Raw genomic sequence first — 16,130 nt, 5'->3', positions numbered from 1 at the left:
CCTGTTGCCTGTGAGTGGTTATTGCATATTGATGCTGAACGTAGGTGGTGGTCACATTAACGTTATTGGACCGTGTATTATACCGATCAACACGTACGAATCACATATGTACTCAAAATGTAGATAGGTTTTAGGGTTGTCTCTCTTCCACAACAGCCGTTATTCATCACAGTCGCCCTTAGGGAGAACCGATACAGCATTTATTTCTTGACTGCGCTTCGCAACAGGTAAAAAACTACGAGGGCTATTCGAAAAGTAAGGTTCGATCGGTCGCGAAATGGAAATGTATGTACAAACCAAAAATATTTATCTGCAACACGTTGCTACAATTTCCAGCTACTTATCTACGTAGTAGGCGTTCTAACTTAGACATCTGTCGTAGCGTTGCACCAACTTTCCAGTATCATCCTCATAGAAGGCAGCCGCTCGTGCTTTCCACCAATTCTCTACGCTGGTCTGTAGCTCGTTGTCTGTCGCAAAAGTTTGTCTTCAAAGCCAGCAGTTCATGTGAGCAGAGATGAACTACAGGGGGAGCTAATTATGGACTGTATTGTGGGTGATCAAACACTTCCTATCGAAAACGCTGCAGGAGCATCTTCATTGCCCCTGCAGAGTGCGGCCGAGAATTGTCGTGTAGAACGAAACGCATGACAGTTATGTTATGTGGGTTGCATAGCTTGAGGCGAAATCTTTCACCAGGCCCTCATACTCGGCGGGAGACATTACTTCTGGCCATCTTTACGTTCTCGTTGTGAGCTCAGAAGAGAGCAACGTGCTGCGATCGACAGGCCTCCTAGAGACACTCCCCAACACATCTGTGCAAAGCTTCATAATATTTTCCACTGTGGTTTCCAATTCGCGCCCGAGCGGACCGTACTTTCCGATTATCTCTCGTAGGTGCCGTGACAGCTAACAGCATGACTCTCCGGTTATTTCGAATACCTTTTGTCGCTTCCGTTTTTCAGATGTGAGAATCAGGAAATACGAATATTTGGTACGAATTTGATAACACGTACTTTGATCCTGACGATAGTTTTATATTCATCATACGTTGTGTGACCCGCTAATGATCTGAATCCGAAAACTCTATGGTGAACGAAACGACTGTCGTGGTGTTGTGTTTGTGAAAGCCAGTTGGTGCAAATAGCACTGTGAACTATATTCTGTAGTGTGGACTAACTCCGTCAGTTTGTTATTTGCGTTAGGTCTTTGCGCTAAAATGTACCTCGCATATGTGAATGTACAGGGTGTCCCAGGAGAAATGGTCAGTATTCAGAGATACGACAACAACGATCATTCGAAGCAACAAATGTGTAGTAAACATGTGCTCTAAAACGTATACCTTAAGAGCTCATTAGCAAAGATGTAGCACAGATACAAAAATGAACAAATGCTCGTAGCTCTTAACGTATGCGTTTTACAGCACATGTTTATATACATTTTTGCTTCGAATGACCATTCCTGTCATACCCCTGAATATTCCATTCCTGCTGGGACACTCTGCATAGTCCAGCAAAATTCGTAATCTGCGATCCCAATTATTCCGGTACTTCCATTTTAGTATGTTATATACACTGCACCCCCTGTTGTAAAATCAAAGTTCTTGATATTGGAGCGCATGTGCGAGTGGGACCATGCTGAAAAAAACTAGCCTTAATCACGACAAAATCTTTTTCTCCATCTATCTCCTTTTCAGTGGAAATTTCGATTAAAGTAGTCTGAATAATTTTTGTAGAGTAAAGACTTACTATAAACTTATATTTATATTCTTTTCTTTCCTTATAGTTTTCTTGATATTTTTCCTTTGTGGATGACATCGGAAGTTCACTGAGGCTTTTTGCGGATGATGCTGTGGTATATCGAGAGGTTGTAACAATGGAAAATTGTACTGAAATACAGGGGGATCTGCAGCGAATTGACGCATGGTGCAGGGAATGGTAATTGAATCTCAATGTAGACAAGTGTAATGTGCTGCGAATACATAGAAAGAAAGATCCCGTATCATTTAGCTACAATATAGCAGGTCAGCAACTGGAAGCAGTTAATGCCATAAATTATCTGGGAGTACGTATTAGGAGTGATTTAAAACGGAATGATCATATAAAGTTGATCGTCGGTAAAGCAGATGCCAGACTGAGATTCATTGGAAGAATCCTAAGGAAATGTAAACCGAAAACAAAGGAAGTAGGTTACAGTACGCTTGTTCGCCCGCTGCTTGAATACTGCTCAGCAGTGTGGGATCCGTACCAGATAGGGTTGATAGAAGAGGTAGAGAAGATCCAACGGAGAGCAGCGCGCTTCGTTACAGGATCATTTAGTAATCGCGAAAGTGTTACGGAGATGATAGATAAACTCCAGTGGAAGACTCTGCAGGAGAGACGCTCAGTAGCTCGGTACGGGCTTTTGTTGAAGTTTCTAGAACATACCTTCACCGAAGAGTCAAGCAGTATATTGCTCCCTCCTACGTATATCTCGCGAAGAGACCATGAGGATAAAATCAGAGAGATCAGAGCCCACACAGAGGCATACCGACAATCTTTCTTTCCACGAACAATACGAGTCGGGAATAGAAGGGAGAACCAACAGAGGTACTCAAGGTACTCTCCGCCACACACCCTCGGGTGGCTTGCGGAGTATGGATGTAGATGTAGATGTATGAGTTAGCAAAAACATGTATTTTCCACGAATATGTTTGATTTGCCGCGAGTACTTCGTTAAGGTACGTTTACACTGGGATACATGTATCGCGACATGTATGAGCGACATGTCAATTTGACATGTCGCGATACATCACCTCATACAAAAATTCACGGAACTTGTATGCGGACCCTCGAGCTCATACATGTCGCGTATATATTTTGTATATCGCTTTTTGGCCATATACGCGACATGTATGAGCGACATTTGAAGAACTCGCGCATGCGCAGTACTATCATTTCCTGTCGTCTTGTCGACTGCCGCTTATTTCGACGATTAGCGCATGCGTAGTACCAGGCTCTTTGGCGGCTGTTTGAGTTTTGAAGGTGCCGACTGTCGTTTCGACGTTAATGTATCTCCATAAAATATCAAAAAGTGCCATATGCAACATTATTCTTCGTGTTTGCGAGGCCATTGTGCAAGTTTTATCCCAAGAAGTGAAGGTAAAAGTTTTATATATATCAGAGTATGTCATACATTAAATAATTTTTTCATGCATCTGGCACGTATATCAATGTTTTGCTGTTATTCCGGCGGCCTCGCGTGATAATGTTGACAACGGATGCCGACAATCGTGTGTGAGACGTCGGCATTAGCAATCGCGCGACAATGCAAATGTTTTGTCATGAAATCTTCGTTTTACGAGGAATCCCCAGTGGCTAAAAAACGGAGTGTTACTGCCAACTGATCCTCTGGTGGAATCGCTTCCCGAAAGTTTGTGTTGGTTTTGGACACAAGAAGAGCCACAAGTGATAACAAACCGCGGAAATCCTCCATACTCATCCTAACATAATTTCTAAAATATGGCGTTAATTCACGAGAAACTCTCTGTGCCACCAAATACGCTTCCTCCGCTTTTTCTTCCTATCATCTTCCAAAAGAGCAAGTGTATCAGCACATAAAAATGTGAAAACTTCCAAATCGTCGTCGGAAGCCATCGCACAGTGATACATATCAACCAGTGTAAACGCACGCTCATACATGTATGAGGTTAATACTTGTCAATTCATACAAGTCGCGATACATGTCGCAAAGTCGTATATACATGTATCTCATACATGTGCCGATACAAATCGCAGTGTAAACGCACCTTTACAAGAACAATTTTGAGACAAATTAACTAACAGCAATGCAGTACACCACAAAATTTGATATAAGACGTATAAGCTGTACAAAGATAAACCTGAACTCTTGGTATAACTGACAGAGCTGCGCCCCCCCCCCCTTTCCCTCCCCCGAAGTGGCATCCTGCCACCCTGCACAAATACCAGAGTAGCATACTGATCCTGTGAAGATATGGGAAAAAGAGGAAGAAGAGCAGATAATTTAAATCTGAACACCATCTTAGTTCATGTGTTACAGTTTCCAGCCGGAAACATTCCATAACAAATTTAAAACATTTCAACTACTATTTTTTACGGGTATCAATCAACGTGCGAAGTTTCGCTAGTCATGTCAGATAATTTTCGATAACAGGAGCTCCTGACATATGTCGTTCGAAATACAGAGTAGAGCTGACAGGTAATTCGATAGTGTCTTTTGCGACCAATTTCAGGCTATAATTGCTCGCGAAATTACCAGTGATTACCGTTCGTGCGGAGGGCAGGGGTGGGAGGGGGGAGGGCGCTTATCGAATTCGTCGTCAAAGAAACTACTTATTGTGTCAGATCATGGGATACACAACCGCGTAAGAGGTCACGTACAAATGATGCTCACTGTTGTAAATCACGCATCACCGAAATGAAACCCAGCATTAATCAATGACGACTATAGCGCCAGGTCTCTGGCTTGAATGCAGAAGCTGACAACGAAATGAATCAACATACCAGCAGCTCGAATACGAGTGATCTCTACCATTTCAGTCCTAGAAACACGAGCAGCCTTGAAAATGTGGCAACACTGTACTGGTATTAAAGACATGAATTGCGCTAAGATAAAGACCATAAAGGAAACACACCTTATTTAATGGCAAGCAAGCAGAAAAAATTTCAACAGGCATTTTATTCCATGAATAAGACACCTATGATTTAAAAGGCAGATCAGTGTTCTGTCAAAAGTAGAAGATAAATTCTGATGTACCGATTCCACCCATCGGCTTTGACCAATGATGTCAAAAGGCTCTACATGGTGGCGATATCTAGGCAATGAGGCTTATTCGCAAACAAACTAATGTATCGCATACGCACACGGGAAAAAATGTTTATGCATAAATACGATAAAATACCGTCGCAGTTCACGCGATTAATTACATAGCCACGAATTATACCGTAAAGAAACTGAGGTAACGAAAAAGAAAGTAACAACAGAGAAAAGGGAACATTCATTCTTGAGATAAATTGTCATCGCAGTCTATGCGAGTAAATGAAACAATCACAGACGAACTTTAAAGTCCACTACAACAACACGCATCGTAAACTCGTAATATTATGGAATAGCGGTAATTCCTAATAATAAGTATGGAATCTAAGGGAGCTACCGCGGAAAAGGAGGGGTGGTGGTCTTTGGCGGCACCGATATAAAATTTAACTCAGCTACTGAAAAATTAAACAGATAGTAACACGTAGGAAACGTGAGAAGGACGTTAGCCAGAAATACGAGTAAGGAGAAGACAATACAGAATTTCTAAAAGAAAAGGCACTACACTAGTAACCAAAAACACCCAAATATATAAGAAATCTTGGAGTTAGATACTAGAATTAACAATTAAAGACTACTTCACGGTTTGTTATTTAGTAGTACACGAAGCGATATCATGCAGTTAAATCATTAAGTAACTAGCAACCCACACCTAATGACAAAATGACATAACAAAGAAATGAGGAATTGACAATCAGAGCACATATGAAAATTCTACAATAAAGCTTAGTGAAAGTGTTCAATGGTTGCCTGAAATATTTATATTTTGGTTTTTACACTCTGAACTAATACGAAAAATAAGGTTTCTGCAGTACAATTCTTTGTTACAGGATTTTGGTTTCTGGTGTCGCTTTCTGCGCTATTGCGATAAATAACATACCCTGGAATCGATAACTAGAATTGGCCCAAGTAGATCAGTTCTAGTTACCGATTTCATGGTTCTTTATTCTTCATGTTTTCGCAGTTTGTCCCTGCAGTGGTTTGTTATAGAATTTCTACTATTGGCGTGTGCTGGGCATTGTTTGAGAATTGTTATATATGGTATCACTCTAACCGTGCAGCCCACGTTCCGTTATTATGTATTACTTCCATTAGGTGTGGATTCATAATTCGTTAAGGATTTAACTGTATGGTATCGCTGTCTGTACTACTGCAGAAACACGATAAATAACAAACCTATAGAGGTCAATTCTAGTTGTGCATTTCGATGTTTGTTATTTATCGCATTTTTGCAATTGTACAGGAAGCGATACCGTACAGTTAAATCCGCATTCGGGGCGACGGCGGTTCAAACCCATGCCTGGTCATCCAGATTTCGCTTTTCCGTGGTTTCCCTGAGTCGCTCTAGCCAAATGCCTGGATGGTTCCTTCGAAAGGGCACGGCCGATTTCGTTACTCATTCTTGACACGATCCGAGCTTGTGCTCCGTCTCTCATAAATCGGTGTCGGCGGGACGTTAAACCTAATTTTTCTTCCTTCTTTTAGTTAAATCCTCAAGCAATTAACAATCCGCACCCATTGAAAATGACATAATAAATGAACGTGAAATCAAATGTTGGAGTGACGGCACAAATGAAAATCCTAAAAGAATGCACAGTGCACGTCAACTACAAAACACGAAAGATTATAGTCATTAGTTCATTATTTTTAATGTTTTTGTAATAGGTATATGCTTTGGCCTGTTGTAGACTTTTATTTCTATTATTGGTCTCTTGATGACAGTGAAAAATGATACATCTTGAAATCGGTAAATAGAATTGAACTATGTAGTTGTTAATCCAGAGTTGGTTGTTTTTCATGTTTTGCAATGGGTCTGTGAAGTACGTTCTTTTACGATTTTAAATTTTGGTATTACTCTTTGTAATTAAACATATACGTCGCTTCAGGTTCCATTATTTTTCCTTGATTTTTTCCGGCTACGAATTGCTTCGTTATGGATTTAACTTCTTCGTATCGCTTTCTATGCTACTGCAAAAGCGCTAAATACAACAAACATTGCTATCGACAACTAGATGTGACTTACATAGCTCAAACACAGATACAAGTACCAAGAAATAAAATTTGAACGAAATAACAATATATACTTAATGAAAAATAACGAAAAATAACGAAGCATGGAATGGAGAACTAGAATTGCTCTAGTTGTCCTCTTACGTTCCTGACTAAACTCACCATCGCAAACAGTGCCATATTCGGAAAAAAATAGCGAAACATTTGTGAGGACCAAGATTACAAACACGATTGGTTCAAATGGCTCTGAGCACTATGGGACTTAACATCTGTGGTCATCAGTCCCCTAGAACTTAGAACTACTTAAACCTAACTAACCTAAGGACATCACACACATCCATGCCCGAGGCAGGATTCGAACCTGCGTATAAACACGATTGCTACTTGATACATCGCAACAATTTAATCTGTGTACTTAGGATCCTGCCTGACCACATCCTCGGCAATCGCGAAATATTTGTACTAAACGGTATAGGTTATGTCAGTTACTAAGACAACGACGTATAACATTTAATAACAGCCACGGTGGAGGTATAACACTACATGTATTTCTCCACGTCGTAAACACTGGTCAAAGTAGACGAGTGGAATCGTACACTAAACTGACCCAAAATGCTTAAAATTCATCTCTAATCCTGTAGGGCTTCTTAAAACATGTATTGTTACTTACGGTAAGTCCATGGAGAACGTGTATTTGTAGACATCTTGGCGATGTACGAACCTTGTCAAGCATTGTCTAAACGAGTGAGTGCAGCAACCACCTGACACGGCAGCTTCGAATGAGCGTTTATAATTTATGGTGTTCCAATCTTCCTGAAACTACAAGATCACAAAATTAATGTTTCTCCAACACAGACTGCCTGAGACAAACCTTAATAAGCAGTCTGGGCTACTGATTTGCGGGCTTAAAATACCTTGAATATAACTGCTGTGTCGAAAGTCTTCATATTCATTAAACATACATGAATGTGAGAATTAATATTAAGCATTCGCCGAAAGTTGCAATCGAGTCGACGTCTGTGTTTTTCGAGAAATCAAATGCTGGTTGATGGCGTCCCAGAGACGGCTATCGTTGATCCGTGATTTTACCGTATTTCACGGTTTCCTTTAAGATTTTCTGAATGGAGACGGGAACATTGATCTTGCTCGCCGTTCGACTCGTCTCAAACTGTTGCTAAGCTACGGCATGGGGCGTCGAAGAGACCCCTGTATTGTTGACAACTGCGTCACGTCTCGATTTGTGTTGTTTATTCTAAGAGGGTATGCGGTCAAGTATCACCGTACAATCAAAAACCTATCGAGCGATGACAAAAGGAGCGTAAATGGTTGCCATGAATAAAGTGCGCCTGGGGCCCTAAGGGAAGAAAGGAAAGAAATAAGGAAACTTTAAAACAGAAAGGAAAACTGGATAAAAACTGTAAAATTGATCAATCAGGACAAATCCTTCACCAGGTTAAAGTAATCAAAGTTATTTATTTTTGTTTTATTCTGTAGGTCTAGTTCCGCAGGACCAAACTGAGGAGCGAGCCTCCGTGGTCATGGAACGAATCAGTACATACAATTAACATCTGGGACGTTAATAGCAGATAAAATTTACGCGAATAATACGTGGATGACAAGCTGATGAATAAAAAAATAGCATCACCACCAACACAGCATAAGAATCTGCATAATTTTTATCACATATCTCACATACAAAATAGGTGGAGAGAGCCATGAGGAGATTCTTCAGTTTGGATTTGAAAGTGCGTAGAATGCTGCAAAGGTCGTTTAACTCTTGCGGTAGCTTACTGAAAATGGCGAACACTCCACGACCTTCTGCACACGAGTCCAGGAGGTGCGATCGAAATGAAGATTGAATTTCTGCCTGGTAGTAACTGCGTGAAGGCTGCTAATTCTCGTGGATAAGCTGATGTTTTTAACAACAAACGACATTAAAGAAAATACCTTCAGAGGTCAGTGTCAAAATTTCCAGACTCTTGAACAGTGGTTGAAAAGTGTTTCGCCAACTGAACGCCATATTTTGCTCGTACTGCCCTTTTATGAGCCAAAACTACCCTTTGAGATTGGGAGTAGTTATCCCAGAATACATATAATAACGTATGTTTTCAATATAATGTATAATTAGACTAATTTCCGTGTTGGACTATCACTTATTTCAGACATTATTCTCCACATCTACATCTACATGTATACATCGCAAAAACCCCTTGCGGTGTGTGGCGGAGGGTACATCGTGTATCAACAGAAGTACTGGACAACTACTGTGTTGGTCATTAAATAAGAAGCCACCGGCTCACTTTATACTTCTGATCACCAGATATTGATGACAGTTTGATGAGTTATTCTACCTGAAATGTGACAAATATAGTCATCGGGTTATCAGCTGGTGACCCCTTGTTTAGTGATCAATATAGCAATCGTGCAATATTCCTACTGATTTGCAGTGTGGTCGCCTTTTTCCTGCGTGGCTTTAAGTTACAACTTAAAGGCATTTTGTGTGCCACTGACACTTTCGCCCTTTCCTTTCCCAGCCCCGAATAGTTCGCGGGATGAACGATTGCCGGCAAGCCTCCGTGTGGACTCGAATTTCTTTAATGTTATCTTCATGGTCTTTTCACGAGACATACGTAGGAGGAAGCAAACTATTTGTTCACTCTTCTGTGAACGTATGCTCTCGGAACTTTAACAATAAACCATACCGCGATGTGGAACCATGGAGGTAAAAGAAGATGGGAGAGGGCACTACAGACTTACGTTCTACGTTGTTTTGAAGCCAGGGTGGAGGGGCCTTCCGCCATCTTAAATAGCCTAAAACATTACTAAACTACTGTTTACCACTGCTTCTTGTTCATTATCTCTGTCGTGTGCATGCGACAACTGTTGTAAATATTAAAAATTACAGTGCTTACATAATTAACATAGGATGGCAATTTCGAACATTTTTCTGTTCTTGAATGCCTATTTGCTCTAGCAATACAACACATGTGGCATCGTTAATGTAATTTGTTTTTTGTTGATATATTTCTAATAATCAAGAAGAGAAAGAAATTATGTGCAAAACATGGTTTCGTAATCCAAGTATTCCACTTTTGTTGTGCTTGTATCGATAGCAAATGAAACTGAACTCCGAAACCAATGGTTATTTACTTACTTGTACTGCTTTTTGTTCGTTGCATTTTCAGCTTTCAACTCGTGTGCACATTTCAATGTTCACGTTTGCAAAAAACATTTTAATTTCATTTTTAGATTATCATAGTATGTAAGTCTGTACCGTGCTTTGCCATATACCAATATTCAGTTAGTTAGTTGGTTTCATATTCCATGTACCATTTGTGTGATCGATAGCAATGATGTGGAACGACTCATTTTATGCATTTTTTATATTAGCATCAATTTTTTTAAATATGCCTCCGAGCTGATCATTTATTAGTCTTTTGTTTTTGTTTTTTTTTTTAGTTAAAGACAGATGTTAGTTATTAATTCCTACCCATCACTATTTACTCATTACAATAATAGATAGTCGTCTGCGGAATGCGAGGAGTTATCAAAGAGAAACGTTTTCTGTTTAGCTTCAAATTTTATTTTGCCGTCTTGCAGGTATTTTATATCACTGGGTAAGTGATCAAAACTTTGGATTCCTGCAGTAAGAACCGTTGTTTGTGTTACAGATAATCGTAACCGTTGTTTGTGCTACAGATAATCCTAATGTGGCGAAACAAATGTCGTTTCTTTTCCTCTGGTAATGTAGTTCTCTACGTCACGTGTAACCTCCCCCTCACTTATCGACCTTAATGTCAGTGAAAAATTAAACCGCGTGTACCTAATGGAAATTTGGGAAAAGCAATCGTCACCGAAGTTAATCTGTCGGTAAAGAGGGAGGAAAGGGTTACATCTAAATGAAAGGAAAAATGCAAATGAAACTGGTGGAAATTAATTTTGAAAATGGGTAAAGTTAATAAAGAAAGTAAATGTGCGGCCGTTACGTTAACCGTTAACTAGCGGTACTTAGATATTTGAGATTCGGGGAAAATTACGGTTGCCAGTCCTATGGACAATTACTATAGTAACTGAAAAAGAAAGGTTATTGCACATATAATTAGCACTAGAAGTGTGGCAACTGAAGGTTGACACGTGTAGTGTGAAAACTGAAAGTTTGTCAGAAGTAATAAATTTCGCTACACTCTGACTTAATTTAGCAAAAGAATTAATAAAACCGGAAAATTGAAAGTTAATTTAGTGACTGAAATTAATAGTGAGCTTTGTTTATGAAGCACTACGAAATTCAATAAAATAAAGTTAGTCTTGGGCTACCTCAACAATCATTTCAAAAGCTACTGGAATCTACGCAATTTAGAAATAAGAGATTTAACTTTGAACTTGAATTTAATGATTCTGAACAATTAACAATAGTAAAATTTAGTACGTACCAAGCTGAGCTGTAGTCACAGGTAAGCTAAAATATGGTAACAAAACTCGCACTCTTAATTTCTGCTTGCGTAATCTAAATATTGTAGCCAGCTATGAATACTTTAACTGAACTTTGAAATTAAAGCAGTGAAATGGAATGATATTACTTTAATGCTGGCGTTTGAATTTCAACGACACTCGGGTTCATTCCGGAAAAGGAAGGGACCCTGCTTGGTAATGCAATTGGGACAATGAGCAACAAATGTTCATGCTAAGTTGATGTAATTATAGTTACGAAAATGGAACAGTTTGAAAAGCTGAGGTCTGTCATACAGTTCTAAAACTTTACGTGCTTCCAGTCTTCCTTGTTGGTTGATTGAAGGTTTGAAGCCGTCGATCGAGGAGGTGGCGACAGTCACTCATTGTCGGCCGTCGCTGTTGCAGAAGCTGGATGTTGGCGCGCCTTCTTCTCGACACGGTCACCAGGCGAAACGGGCTCTTGATGTGCGCCAGCTAATGCTTCCCGTCCGCGACACCATGTCAGAAACTATCACATCAAGTCGAGCGCAATTACATGCTACAAACCCCGAAAGCGTGGCAACTCGCGGGAGCGTCACACAACACACCTGCTCCACTGCCCTACTCGAGCCAGACTCTGCTCTGCCCGCTCTCCACGAGGCAGAGTTAACACTACCAAAGATCCTAAACACTTTGGTTCTCCACACGACCTATCGATGTAATCGTTCGATAGCATATTTTTCCCTAGGCAAGACCCAGAGTAAAAATATAAATAGTATTTACAAAACAAACCAATTATACATCGACATAAATGCGTAAATATATATATATACAGAAATAGTAAAACAATTACAATATATAAAGACACAGAAATGTCATATCTTCAGGTAACAAAATAAGGAAATAATTTATACACTCCTGGAAATTGAAATAAGAACACCGTGAATTCATTGTCCCAGGAAGGGGAAACTTTATTGACACATTCCTGGGGTCAGATACATCACATGATCACACTGACAGAACCACAGGCACATAGACACAGGCAACAGAGCATGCACAATGTCGGCACTAGTACAGTGTATATCCACCTTTCGCAGCAATGCAGGCTGCTATTCTCCCATGGAGACGATCGTAGAGATGCTGGATGTAGTCCTGTGGAACGGCTTGCCATGCCATTTCCACCTGGCGCCTCAATTGAACCAGCGTTCGTGCTGGACGTGCAGACCGCGTGAGACGACGCTTCATCCAGTCCCAAAAATGCTCAATGGGGGACAGATCCGGAGATCTCGCTGGCCAGGGTAGTTGACTTACACCTTCTAGAGCACGTTGGGTGGCACGGGATACATGCGGACGTGCATTGTCCTGTTGGAACAGCAAGTTCCCTTGCCGGTCTAGGAATGGTAGAACGATGGGTTCGATGACGGTTTGGATGTACCGTGCACTATTCAGTGTCCCCTCGACGATCACCAGTGGTGTACGGCCAGTGTAGGAGATCGCTCCCCACACCATGATGCCGGGTGTTGGCCCTGTGTGCCTCGGTCGTATGCAGTCCTGATTGTGGCGCTCACCTGCACGGCGCCAAACACGCATACGACCATCATTGGCACCAAGGCAGAAGCGACTCTCATCGCTGAAGACGACACGTCTCCATTCGTCCCTCCATTCACGCCTGTCGCGACACCACTGGAGGCGGGCTGCACGATGTTGGGGCGTGAGCGGAAGACGGCCTAACGGTGTGCGGGACCGTAGCCCAGCTTCATGGAGACGGTTGCGAATTGTCCTCGACGATACCCCAGGAGCAACAGTGTCCCTAATTTGCTGGGAAGTGGCGGTGCGGTCCCCTACGGCACTGCGTAGGATCCTACGGTCTTGGCGTGCATCCGTGCGTCGCTGCACCTTCCGCCGACCACTGGCGGCAACATCGATGTACTGTGGAGACCTCACGCCCCACGTGTTGAGCAATTCGGCGGTACGTCCACCCGGCCTCCCGCATGCCCACTATACGCCCTCGCTCAAAGTCCGTCAACTGCACATACGGTTCACGTCCACGCTGTCGCGGCATGCTACCAGTGTTAAAGACTGCGATGGAGCTCCGTATGCCACGGCAAACTGGCTGACACTGACGGCGGCGGTGCACAAATGCTGCGCAGCTAGCGCCATTCGACGGCGCGGTTCCTGGTGTGTCCGCTGTGCCGTGCGTGTGATCATTGCTTGTACAGCCCTCTCGCAGTGTCCGGAGCAAGTATGGTGGGTCTGGCACACCGGTGTCAATGTGTTCTTTTTTCCATTTCCAGGAGTGTAGTACAATAGATGGAAATAGGAGGATATGCATTTCCGGCGTTACACGTGCCCCACATTGAGGATGTTCGTGTAACCTAAACAGACACAGAAAATGTCGCAAAAAAGAAACAGCGGAAATGCATATGCTCAAAACATCAACAAAATTTAGCATTCGTCTAATTAACCATAAATCAATTTTTAGATCATAATAATTGAGTGGAGACACTCCTAATCTTATTCCACTCTGTCATCTTGCACGAAATAAAACAGGTTGACAACATATTAAAATTCATAGAAAACATAGAAAATGGTTTAGCTATTCCAAAATCATTAAAATTCGTGCAGTGAATTATTTACAACAAACGTCTTGAGGAAATAACTATGCTCTGAAGCGTATAGATTGCTACTCACACACCGAACAACAGGCAGGCACGATGAAAAGAGGGTTCGTATACGTTTTCGGCCAAAGTCTTCTTTACAAAGGAAGCAAGGCATACACACACACACTGATACAATCACACACACGAAACTCACACACACACAAGACAGCCAGGATGTTTTTTATTTAAAGAAGGAGAAAATGTGAACAATGAATAATTATTGATGAGAGGAATGACATGCTGCACCAACAATAGCCGCTGTCAAGTAGCCGTGTGTTGTGCGGGGGCGAGACCGTTGACACAGTGGGGCTCGGATGTCGGAGCTCCCAAGGGTCGGTGCTCTGATTAACTACTGAAAGTAAATTTCGGAAAATTCAGTCAGAAAAATTAGGTAACTGTGATAGAAGTGGACAGCGATCACGCACACTTCTCTCTAAAGTAGATGATAAAGGTTCAATATTGTTGAGATATGGTTACTGCGATGGTCACCGGCGATGCGACAATTCATCCTCGTGCTAACGAAACCAGTCCTGGACGATGTGAGCCGTGTGAACGGCGTCCTTGCCGTCTTGGAACACAGCATCACCACTGGAGAACAAACACTGTACGTGGGATGGATCTCATGAGCCAAAATGATCACATAATCCTGAACAATAACACGGTCTTGCAGAGGATCCATGGCGCCAAAGGAATACCACGATATATTTGCCCAAATCATCATTGAACCACCGCTACGAATCATTCTTGGGACGTAAACTCGGCCTGAAATTAGAAACAGTGTGAAACAAGAGTAATCCTATCAAATGACTTTCTTCCACTGCTCAGTAGTCCAGATTTTATAGCTTCGGCACCACATTTTCCTGTTATGGGCATTTGCATCACAGACGAGTGGTTCTGGAATTCCAGCTCACCCTGCACTCTCCTGCTTACAGAGCTCATTTCGTAATGTTTTGAAGCTGACGGGGTGTGCAGGTGCGATATTTAGTTCTGGAGTGACTCTTTCAGTTGCCGTCCTCTTATTTTTCTTCTTAATCCTCCAATCACCGTCTGTCAAGATCACTCAACACGTACCTTCGTCCGCGCTGTGACTTAGCTGTTGGCATATTTCCGCTTTCCCTGCATGCGGAATAAATTTTCGACACAGTGCCTCTTGAAACACCAAACCTTCGGCTACCCTGGTTGCGGAAGTATCCACCATACGAGCACCAACAAGTTGCCCACGTTCGAATTCACTCATTCCGACATAATACGCTCACAGCTACGAAGAATAATTTTCTGAACACGACTTACACTTGTAACGCATTAGGGACATTGCACAGATGCCGTTCTTAGTCAAATACAACAATGCAATCTGCAGGCTTGGCTAGCGTCTGCCTTTATGTTCAGGCATTCAATTCGTGCGGTGTATCCGTATTTATGTCCAACCCGTGTAATTAAGAGTTAGACTTGACGCTCATGGGACAAAGGAGTGTCGGCCCTCACCCGTGATTCGGTGTATCCAAATGGCTGACAGGAAACGCTCCTGTAGATACACAGGATAAGTGTGAATAAACTTTAATCGAATAAACATCTTCGTGTCAACTGAGACAAGAAGGACATCGGTGAATGGCCTCTACTGCTGAAGAGGAATCCTACGAACGCAAAGGAAGCAGAAGGACCTGCTGCACGGCCTGCAATCGTGACTCTAAGAAAGGGCTGAAATACCTGTAACGTAGAGCACTGTTGTTGCTAGCCGTAACAGTAAGAGTAGTGACGTTTAGCTTTCATCTGAACGCTGTTTCTACCAAAACTTGGAGTTTGTTAATGTAAAGGCCAGAGGCATCCCTACCTACCGGGTAGCAGAAGAAAGGAATCTAAATATATTTGGCCAGAGGCGCCTTGGAGGTCCACACCTACTCGTCGTACTGTCAATGTGGTATGGCCTATACAGGATAGACAACGCGTACAGTGGAAGAGCGTTGTACGGAACATCAAGGTTGCACTCGCCTACTGCAACCCAGTAAGTCTGCAGTTGCGGAACATTGTATTTCCAACGGACATTCAATGGAGTACGACAAAACTTCGAGTTTGGCCACAGCAACAACTTTTTGAGACTCCATTATCAAAAAATCCTTTGAAATACGCATCGCGGGAAAACCAGGAACCGTGACAATGGTTAGCCGGCCGGAGCGGCCGAGCGGTTCTAGGCGCTGCAGTCTG

This window comes from Schistocerca serialis, chromosome 6 (assembly GCF_023864345.2).
Source record: "Schistocerca serialis cubense isolate TAMUIC-IGC-003099 chromosome 6, iqSchSeri2.2, whole genome shotgun sequence".
Lineage (NCBI taxonomy): Eukaryota > Metazoa > Arthropoda > Insecta > Orthoptera > Acrididae > Schistocerca > Schistocerca serialis.
Note: the sequence above shows the minus strand (reverse complement) of the source record.